Source organism: Lytechinus variegatus, chromosome 4 (assembly GCF_018143015.1).
Source record: "Lytechinus variegatus isolate NC3 chromosome 4, Lvar_3.0, whole genome shotgun sequence".
NCBI classification, from domain to species: Eukaryota; Metazoa; Echinodermata; class Echinoidea; order Temnopleuroida; family Toxopneustidae; genus Lytechinus; species Lytechinus variegatus.
The window spans coordinates 17,721,446-17,732,436 of NC_054743.1; positions in this window are offsets into that span (position 1 = coordinate 17,721,446).

Here is a 10,991-nt window from a genome sequence, read left to right on the forward strand (position 1 = left end):
TTCAGTTTCCAGAACATTGACCATTAAAGCTAGCTGGTTAGAGTTCTGTCGACGTCCAAGCTTGATCCTTCGACGTCTGCTCCTCAGTCAGTGAGGACTCTTTGCTGCCTTTATTGATTGAAATAAAAAAAGAATGTAATTCAATTGCCTTTATCTTGCAGTCAAGCGAAGTTCTCCAATTCGACTCTAAATGGTAACGTACGTAGAGTTATTTTAAACCAGACAGCAGCATAATTATACTGGTTGCTTTGGTCAGTAAGTCCACGCTTTGACCATGTTGACCATTACGTCTTGAATATCAATAGGTGCGATATATTAAAATCGCGTCGCCAGTAAAGGAGGCAGCGTTCCAGACCAAGTACTCATTACACATAATGATTTTAAGAATCGAGATTAAAGGTTCCTATATAATTCCAGAAACGCTTGTTGAAACTTTGCTATAAGGGAGTACTTCCTGATAACCAATTGCAATATACTCACAATCAATGCTTCCTACAGTACTACGCTAACGTATTGTAATTAAAGTATCTATTCTGCTGGTACCCATATTGACGATAGAGAAAATGAAACAAGCAAACAACATATTTTGATCTACATTGCGTAAATATCAAGATATTGAGTGACAAATATGACCTTAACCGAGACAGTATAAAACATGCATTTGGTGATGGACTGGATGAAATAATGATTTTTTTTTAATTCCAACGGAAATCTAATTTTGTGATGGTTTGACAAACTATACCCAGGAAATAATATTATATTTCGACGTTTTTCTTTTCCTTTTGACCTTTTCCTTTATTTTGACCTTTTCTTTGCCCGTAAAGTCCCCCATCCAAAACACGGAGCATAATAAAGTGTAAAAGAAAATGACGTTGACACTCATATTTGCATAATCATCTGTGTCGCGCATTTACAGTTTTTTGTGTGAATTCAAGGAAACCGGTAAAACCCCATACCTTAATCAACATCCAAATAAAATTGACAGTATTATTGTATTGTCCGATTGTCGAAGATCGTTTCGTATATAGCCATTGATTCTGGATAGGACGGTAGCACGGTATCACAAGTATTGTCGTTTGGAGGAAAATAAGGGTCTCCCCCAGAGTGGGGCAGAGGTTGACCGCCCCTTTAATAATTTCTCAAGTAATGAAGTAAACTGACACATGAGAAAGTGAAAAAAAAGGTGTAAACAAAAAAATAATAATGGGAAAATATGACGTCACCTTGAGATCGTTTCACCCTCTCTATCAAAATATCCTGGCGCTGCCCCTAATCATGATGAAGACCCCCTTTAACTGACTTTAAAATGTAGATGCAAAAATATATAAAGCGTGATAATGATAATGATAGTAAAATGCCATTACTGTATAATTTCGTACTTCATAAGGATCTTGTATCCTGTGTGGTTATTTCATGGTTTCCTCTCGTCATTGTTATGTAAACAAAACAAAAAAGAAATAACTTTATAAGTTTACATCCGGGATTTTAAATTACTGAAATTTCTGTGCAACATGTTTGTCTTATTCTCTCACTTTTTGTTCAAATTGAATTATTGTCGGGTTGGACTTTGATCTTAAAAGGAAATCCAATGAGTTTGAGTTTCCTGACCTGTAGATTGACTTAGCGAAGCGTAAAAAGAGAGGATTTATACTTTTCAATAAAATTTCCCAGAAATCCACCAAAGAATTGCGGAAATGAATTGATACTATGATGTCATTGCTGATCTGCTCGGCCATAATTATGCCGTGTATCATAATATTCCATAAATTACATTTTTTACAATAAAAGATGAATGGGGTTTTTTTTATTCAGAAAGAACATAATGCATGCCAATAACTTTCAGAAGCACACAAAGACCTTCGATTACTTTGTTCATCACGATGTTTTCGAAGAAATAAACTTAAATATAATTTTAATGATAAAGCAGAAATTAAAGTCTTAAACATCGGTATATTAAATTCACACCAAGGTTAACTTTAATGTGTATCCTAGCTGTGTGAATTGTCCCGGTTCGATTGGGATTTGTCCAGATCCCTACCCTCCTCAAACATGCCAAAGCTCTATACATAATGAACTTGAAGGGGCCGGGGGTAATGTGACTTTTAATGTGATTCTCACTCTCTTTTGTGCTTTGAGGAAGGTAACTTCCCTCACAGAAGGGCCAAACTTGACGGTTTGATTCACGTCAGGTCAATTAAAAACTAAAAGGAGGGTTTATTTTCTCAATTTCGAGCACATGTATGCACCTTCGGTATAAGGGTAGACGTCAGCGCGGTTCTCGTTTGAAAAAAAAACAATCACTTTAACCGTTAACGCCCCCATCCCCGACCGCATCAATGCACATTATAGTCCTAATATAATTTCCAAAAGGGGGAAATAGTCACCCGACTGATATATGGGTGACAATAATTTGAAACACACACAAAGTATATTATCTTTTGGAATTTAATAAGGCTATAGAAGGGTTAAAAACCTATATTTGGGAGGTGAAAGTGAACGAACTTCAAGGGTTAAAAAATAGTGGATTGAGATTGAATCAAGCATCATGCAGGTGGTCATTAATACAAAATGAAATGCACATATTCCACTAGTACAGTTCTTCATCTCGAACCGACGCGATTATATTCTCAAAACAATTTTAAAAGAATGGCTGGTCTAATTATTCAGAATACCATCACGTGGTCAACTGACAGATACTGCATGCAGGAACTCCCACTTCCCTACATGCATGCAGTATTTTGCTTTGGCCTTTCAATATGTTTTATGACCAAATCATGGGAATACTAAACACAGATTACTATAATCATCAATTATCGTCACAAATTATCACACATTAACTGTTATAGCAACCTCCACGTTATACCCAAATACTCTGCAGTAAAAAGTATATTGTCTTACCGTCAAAGAGAACCTATCTGATGATCGGTGTACAGAGAAAGTTGTCCTATAATAAGAAACCTATGCGAATGGTCAACAATGATACATAGTATAATATACACAGCTCGATATAACTGCATGAATGGTTTTAATCATGGATTTTAGAAGACGGATGGACAAAGGCCTATTATCAGTGTCAGCAAGACAGCAAGGTTATAACTCTCCATGGCTCCACAGACAGTACTCTGTAGGATGCGAAAGTACTGGAACATCATGGTTGACTTATCAGAGGTAGTATTATGTAATACTTCATTGGTTTTTCATGTATGGCTTCAATCGATTCATGGGTTGCATAGATATAAAAGCATACAGATCCCCAGTGCCAGTCTAAAATTATATATTTTAAAGTCAATGCTAGGAATATAGTCTCAATTTATGCTGAGATCAGTATTGTTTAGGGCAGGGTTATAGGTAAGAGTATCCAGGTATACTCCAATATTATGCACCCTGATATAATTATTTTTTATGAATCCCTGGGTAAAAACGTGTAGAAAGATGTACAAAATTAATGTATGTAATCTTCAGACGGTCAAACTTGAGCGAGCTTGCATGGTGACAATGACCACATTCACAGTGATGTTATCAATGGTGAGGGGGGGGGGGTTGTTTTTCAAAAAATCACACTCAACCCGCGGCCTCAGTTTTACTAAAAACTTGGGGAAATACATGAACCACTTACATCCCCAACCCGCTTTCAGTTACACCAAAATCCTGAATTCCACCTGAACAAAATGTTGATTTAATTAAACCCCAAAATAATGAACATAGCTAATCTCGGATTTGTCATCCAGTATCTGATAAAGGAAACGAAATTACACCTCTTTTAAAGCAGTACTTGTGAATGGGGCGCACGTCCAGTACGGGGTCCAGTACTCCGGAAAATGATAATCATGATTATGTAACTGGTGTTGCCACGTCATTACTATGATTATATTCTTATATACGATCCCACCTCTGAATTGAAATACATGCAACAGGTACAAACATACCCACGCCAACATGTTAAACCCACATAACATACGAATCGATTGATTATAATTACAAAATTATAATTACCTTACAATTACATTATAATTATAAATCGAAACGCACAGAACCTAGCTAGGTACCCGAGATATACCAGGTCCCCCGGGGGGGGGGGCACTTGCATTGACGAGTGGATACCATGCACGACCAAAAAACACGTAAAAAGGATGTCTTTTTCACGATAGGGCACGTTACGTACGTAACGTGATAAGGGTGTCAAAAACACAAAAATAATGAAAAAAGGGTATATATTTCGCTAGGAAAATTACGTGTTTAGGGTCGAATTTGCGGGGATGATCAAACAAAATTAAAATGTTTTATAAAGGATGTCCTTTTTGCCCCAACACTTCGTGTTTAGAGTCCGATTTGCGCGGGGTGTAGAAGGTGGGGTCGTACTAAACGAAATAAGGTAAAGCCGAGGACCGAAGGACCCGTAACAATAAAACATTCCTGTACTTGTTTAGGGGTTCATTTCAGGGAATATTTGCCAGGAGTATCGTTTTGTTTCCAATACTTGTTAAGGGTAGGGTTTCACAAGCCAATACTTGTTAAGGGGTGCATTTTCGGAATATAGAAATTACGTGTTTAGGGTGCTTTTCGAGACCCCATGGTCGCGCATGGTATCCACTCGTGAATGGAAGTGCCCCCCCCCCCCCCGGGTACAAGGTACAAAATGTATTATCCTTTTCAATTAGAACATCACATCTCAGTCTTTGTCCGTCTGTATGTCTCTCTGTCTCTCTCTCCCCCTCCCTCCTTCTCTCTCTCCCTTTTAAATGAAATAAACGCAACATAGTAATAATTATTATCATTATTATACAAAATACAATTGTCTTTCCCTACAAGGAGTATCTGATGACACCAGAATAACTCTTACATTACACTCTCTAACTGCCGTAAGTGGCGTTAATCATAAGTTCATTGTTCAAATATTGGCGCCGTTTTGATCTCTGGACAGCCGACATCATTGGAAGTAGAAAAATACATAGCAATTCGACCCCTCCCTCCACTCGATGGTACTATTAAAAGATTGCAGAATTCTAACATAGATTTTGATTGGCTGAGAGTGGACATGATCATCAGGATGCACACAAAACAATTATATTGATTGGCCATTGTCATTTTGTGACTGGATTCAACCTTTGCAAATATTTTAATCCACAAAGACTACGATACAAACGTATTTTACTGAGGTATAAATCATTTATTAGAATTCGATGAACCACAGGCCTATGTATAATCTAGAATAATAGTAATACAAAAATTCATAGAGTCAGTAATCATGTTCATTACTTTGTCAATAAAAACAATTTTGTATTTAATATGTATGAAAATATATTCGTTGGTGGCAGCATGAAATCTGCGCATAATTTCAAGCTTTTAAAAAAGTATGTGATCAATAAACATAGTTCCCCCTTTATATTGTAAAAATGCAGCATGTCCCATAATACTTATATACAACACTATAAAACGTACCTAAAGATATCAAGCATAGGACAAAGATAAAATATCAATTTGACAATGAATAGAGAGAGATCAAGAAGGTACCTCAATCTGCATCCTATCCCTATTGCATATTAAAAAAGTACAGAGGTGTATTGAGTTTATAAATCTTAAGCAACACTGTTTAAGCCCGTTGCTCTATAGCAACTATTATTTAATCATGTGCTGTTTAGATATGTTAAAAAAGTACAGGGGTGTATTGAGTTTATAAATCTTAAGCAACACTGTTTAAGCCCGTTGCTCTATAGCAACTATTATTTAATCATGTGTTGTTTAGATTTTGGGCAATGTAATTTAAAAGGCATGGAAATCATGGAAGATCATGGAAATTTGCGATAGACGTTTTTTTTGTCAACACCATTATGACCAGCTTCATAATGGTGGAAAATTTTACAAAATCCAAATTGGTTTAGTTGCTTTTAAAATTCAAATGATATTGTTAGAGTGACGGACTCAAATGGGGTTGTTTAAGATCTTAAAAAACAGAGTAAACGCTTATTCCACCTATCAATGCCATTATGGTCTAGAAGCATAATTGTGCAGAATGCTTAAAAACTGAATAATAAAAGGAACGAGGGTTATCAAACCTCTCTTTGGACTTAATGAGAGATGAGAATGGCTCATAAATATACACAGCAAAAACTGTGGTGTTAACCGGTGTACATAGAGGACCACACCAGTTATTTTACACCGGTGTTAAATTGGTGGTGTTATAGTTATAGACCCATAGGTGTTATTACGACACTTATGGTTGTTACATTTACACTCTTTGGTGTTATGTTCAATATCTAAGGTGTTATTTTAACACCTCAGGATGTGGTCCTCTTTTAACACCGATTGGTGTCAGTTTTAACACCAGTTTTTACAGTGCACCAAGCCACTTCCTTTTCCTTCGTTAGGAGGGGTAGAAACTGGGAATTATCGTACAAAGCAGAAAACAAAACAATGATTGACATATATTATCTTTTAAAAAATCCAGAACCATATGCTCAACCTTTTCATCCAGAAAGCCTTCCACTTTATCTTCACATCATGGTCAGGTGGGTCGTGTGGTCCAGTGGTTAGAGCATTGGACTCATAATCGCAAGGTTGTGAGTTCGAATCCCAACTCTGCCATTGTCTCCACTTTAATAAAAAGGCCCGAGAGTGATATATGTCGTCTATAACGTCAGCCATTATGACTGATTAACCTAGACGTAAAATGTTTCATAGGTAATTGGTTATATACCAGCTTGGCGTTTACCAGCAAAATGCTGTCCTGCCGAGTTCCTACGGGAGTTACCACAAACAGAAACAGAAACAGATAATGGACAAGAAAATTATAAAGATGAGAAATAGCTATATGAGATATTCATTCGACCAAAGTATTTCAAGTGAGCTTCTTTATTTATTGGTTTAGTTATGATATAGTAGACCACAATACTTTATTTCGTTATGTATGATATCCCTTCAAAGCAGTCCCATTCTGGTCTGCTATTATTATTTTCCATATTACACACCGGTTTTCGTTATTAATTGAATTTGATGAAATAAATGAGGTGATGCTATATAAGTATGTTTACCTTCACCGAGCCTGACTGGACCGCCTGCAATTTTTGTGCTGAAGAAATTGGAAGTTATTACTGATTATTTGCACCGCTTTTTTGGAAACATTTATTGTGGATTGCTCTCTATATACTCCTTCATTCGTTATTGGTATTTTCTTCGGATACAACCATGCCCAAACTTAAAGAAAAATCAAGTAAAGAAACCCGCCCAAAGCAGAAGCGAAGGAAGGAGACGCCAATCGAAGTTCTTGAGAAAGACATCCCCGGGAGCTCCCCGCATTCTGCTGACGACGAGGAGATCAGTAATCATGCTGGTCATTGGAGTGTATCGAGCCAGAACACTGAATGTGATGATGATCGAAATATACATACCAAAGCGGATCTGTATTCAAATTCTCCCGCCACGATTAAGGAACAGATAATGCTCGCACTGCAATCGCCGCCGGTGATTCGGGCCATTGTTGACGCAATTTACTCCGAGATTTATGAGAAAATTGCTAGTGATTTGCATGATGGTCTCCAGCTAGAACTTCAAAATAAAATGCGAGAACTACAGTCACTGGAAGTAAAACTGAATAAAGTTTCAAAATGTCTGTCAAAGATAGAGTCAAGTGTTGAAGAGCAAGAACAGTATAGCAGAAGGAGCTGTTTGAGGTTTCATGGAGTGAAAGAAAAACCAAATGAAACAACGGATCAGGCAATCATCAATCTAGCGAAGGATAAGATGGGTATCACTCTAGCACCGACCGACATCGACCGCTCGCATAGACTATCTTCATCTAGGCTAGCAGCATCAAGTGTCGACGAAGGATCGGAATCCACAGAGTCAAGCAGTAAGCCTAGAATTATCATCGCTAAATTCAGCTAAGGGACGCTATCTACCGCAATCGTATGAAACTTCGGGGCTCCAAGGTCTACATTCACGAGGATCTTACAAGCTACAGATCATCTCTTCTTTTCAAGGCAAGAACCAGTGTCAACGTGAAGAAGACTTGGACATCAGACGGCAAGATAACTGCCTTCACCAACAATGGAAGGAAAGTACGTATTACTTGTGAACGCGATCTTGAAAATCTTGACAGTTAGTTTATCCTTTATCTCGATATTTATAAAAGCTTGAATTGTCTTATGGTCAAACTCTTTCCATGTATTAGATGTAAACAGTCAGTTACTAATAATCAAAATGCTGTCTTATGTGTAAAATGCCTTCGATGGATTCATCTTAAATGTTCATCTCTGAGTTCTGAGTTTTTTCATTCGGATACTGATTGGATTTGCGATGTATGCCTGTACAGAGAATTGCCTTTTCATCTTATTGATCAATATGGAGAGACGGAAGGACCAAGTGTAATTGATACAACTTCAAATGACAACCATTATGACTCTATCCCACTTGTCTTTGAAAAACTGAATTGTAACAAGGGATTGAAAATTGGACATCTAAATGTATGTACTTTGTTTAAAAATGTAGATGAAATTAATCATATTTTAGAACAAAGCAATTTGGATATCTTAACTCTCAGTGAAACAAAATTGGATAGCAATATATTTGACTCTGAAGTTTCCATATGTGGCTATAATATTATCAGACTGGACCGAAATAGACATGGTGGTGGTGTCGTTATGTATTTAAAAGATAACATTGTATTTGAAATGCAAGAACGTGATTTTGGTCGCTTGGAATTAATATGTATTAAGATTGTTATTGAGAAACAAAAGCCTTTTCACCTTGTGACATGGTACAGACCACCAGATTCAAAGAAAGATGTTTTAGATGATTTTAATTTGTTACTTCAATATCTGGATTCTTGGTGTCTTGATTTTATCATACTTGGTGATATGAATTGTGATGTATCAAAAAAACCTCAAAACTTTCATACTAAAAAATTATTATCGCTTGCCAGTGATTATAATATGAAACAATATATTTCAAAAGCTACCAGGGTAACTGACACGTCTTCCTCAACTATAGATTTACTATTTTCTTCTAATGATGACATTATTCAATTCTGTGATGTTGTAACAGTTTCCATTAGTGATCATTACATGATTGTTGCACGTTTAGGAAAAAGCCCTCTTTACAATTACAGAAAATATTCGTAAAGAATTGGATATTGGGAACGCTGTTGGCTTAGTATCGCTTGACCTTCGGAAAGCATTTGATATGGTTTCCCACGATATTCTGTTAACAAAACTTGATCTTCTGGGGTTCGATGAGTCAAGCTTACGATGGTTCCAAAGCTATTTAACTTTAAGAAAACATGTAACAGTTATCAATAATACATTTTCTTCTTATAATACAATTACCTGTGGAATTCCGCAAGGGAGTATAATTGGTCCATTGATGTTTATAATTTTCATAAATGATATTTCTACTGTTGTAAAGTTTAGCAGTATTTCAATGTACGCTGATGATACCTGTATATACTATTCCTCAGATAATGTTTCTGATTTATGTTCCTGTCTAAATGAAGATTTGGCACGGATTTCAGACTGGTTGAAATGTAATGAATTATTACTAAACCCTAAGAAATGTGAATTTATCATATTTGGATCAAGGCGTAAATTATTAGCATTTGCAAATGCACAAGTTCAAATTGACGGTGAAAAAATCAGAAGAGTGGAAGAGTGTAAATACCTTGGCGTTATGCTCAGTGCACCGCTTAACTGGAATGCACATGTCAAATTCGTTAAGACGAAAGCAACAAAAACCCTGTATTGTTTGAAACGGCTCAGGCCGTACATCAGTCTGAATACTGCTATAATGCTTTACAAAGCACTTTTTCAACCACACTTTGATTACTGCTCTATAGTATGGTTCAATACAGGGAAAGTTTTACTTAAAGAATTAAGTGTTCTTCAAAATCGAGCACTGCGTATGGTCTTAAGAGTTGATTATAGATACAGTTCCAATCTTTTGTATTCTACTCTGAACATTGATAGGTTAGAATTGCGATGGAAAAAACAGGCAGTTTCCTTTATATTTAAATTACTTCATGGACTACTTCCATCTTTCTTGTGCTCCAAAATAAGCATCAAGAAAAGTAATTATTCTCTTCGAAATTACCAGTGTAGGATTAATCTCGAAAAACCCAAAACTAATTTTATAAGGGACGGTGCTCTCTATGTAGGTATTCAATTATTTAATTCCTTACCAAATAATACCCGGCAACTGGATCAGTTCTCTTTATTTATGAAATCAGTTAATTCCATCGACTTCTAACTCATCTGCGGGGGGGGGGGGCTAGAGAATTTCTATGATTTCTCTTCGCACTGCGGTTTTATGTAGTTTTACTTATTGTTTTTCATTTTAATTATGTATGTCTTATATTATGTGTTACTGTAATATTTAAAATATTTTTCGTATTGTCTCACTTTTACATGTTTTTTAATGTTCACGGACTTGCTGAAAAGCAGTCTGTTATGACTGAATGTAAGTTTTACCGTGATTAAATAAATACAATACAATACAATACAATACAATACAATCTTCAATTGATCTAATCCCAATTCGTATTCATTTTGTCTACCATCAATTAGACTTAGGGGGTGTTGCAAGAAAATATTTGCGATCAATTGCAAGTATTCTGCTGCAATCTTACAACTGATAGATCAACGTTAGCTGTAGCAATTCAGGTTAAACTTCTTGTTTCAAGGAGCAGATTATCTATCAATCACTAATTTGCAATTTACTACAAGACATATGATTGATTTATGGACCAAAAATTGACTTGCTATTGATCGCACGTTTCTTGCAACACCCCAAGTGCTCACTGGGCGGAATGAATGAAAAGAAAAATTGGTATTAGACCAACTGGAATGAGACGAAATGGTCACAGATGAACTAGTGAGCAGACGAAGTGATTATTGGACCAGATTTTGGTTAGGCAAAAATGTTGATGGACGGACTCTTGGCATGAGAGTTAATGAAGGTAGACCATGTGATGAGTGGACGAGTTGGCAATGAGACGATTTGGT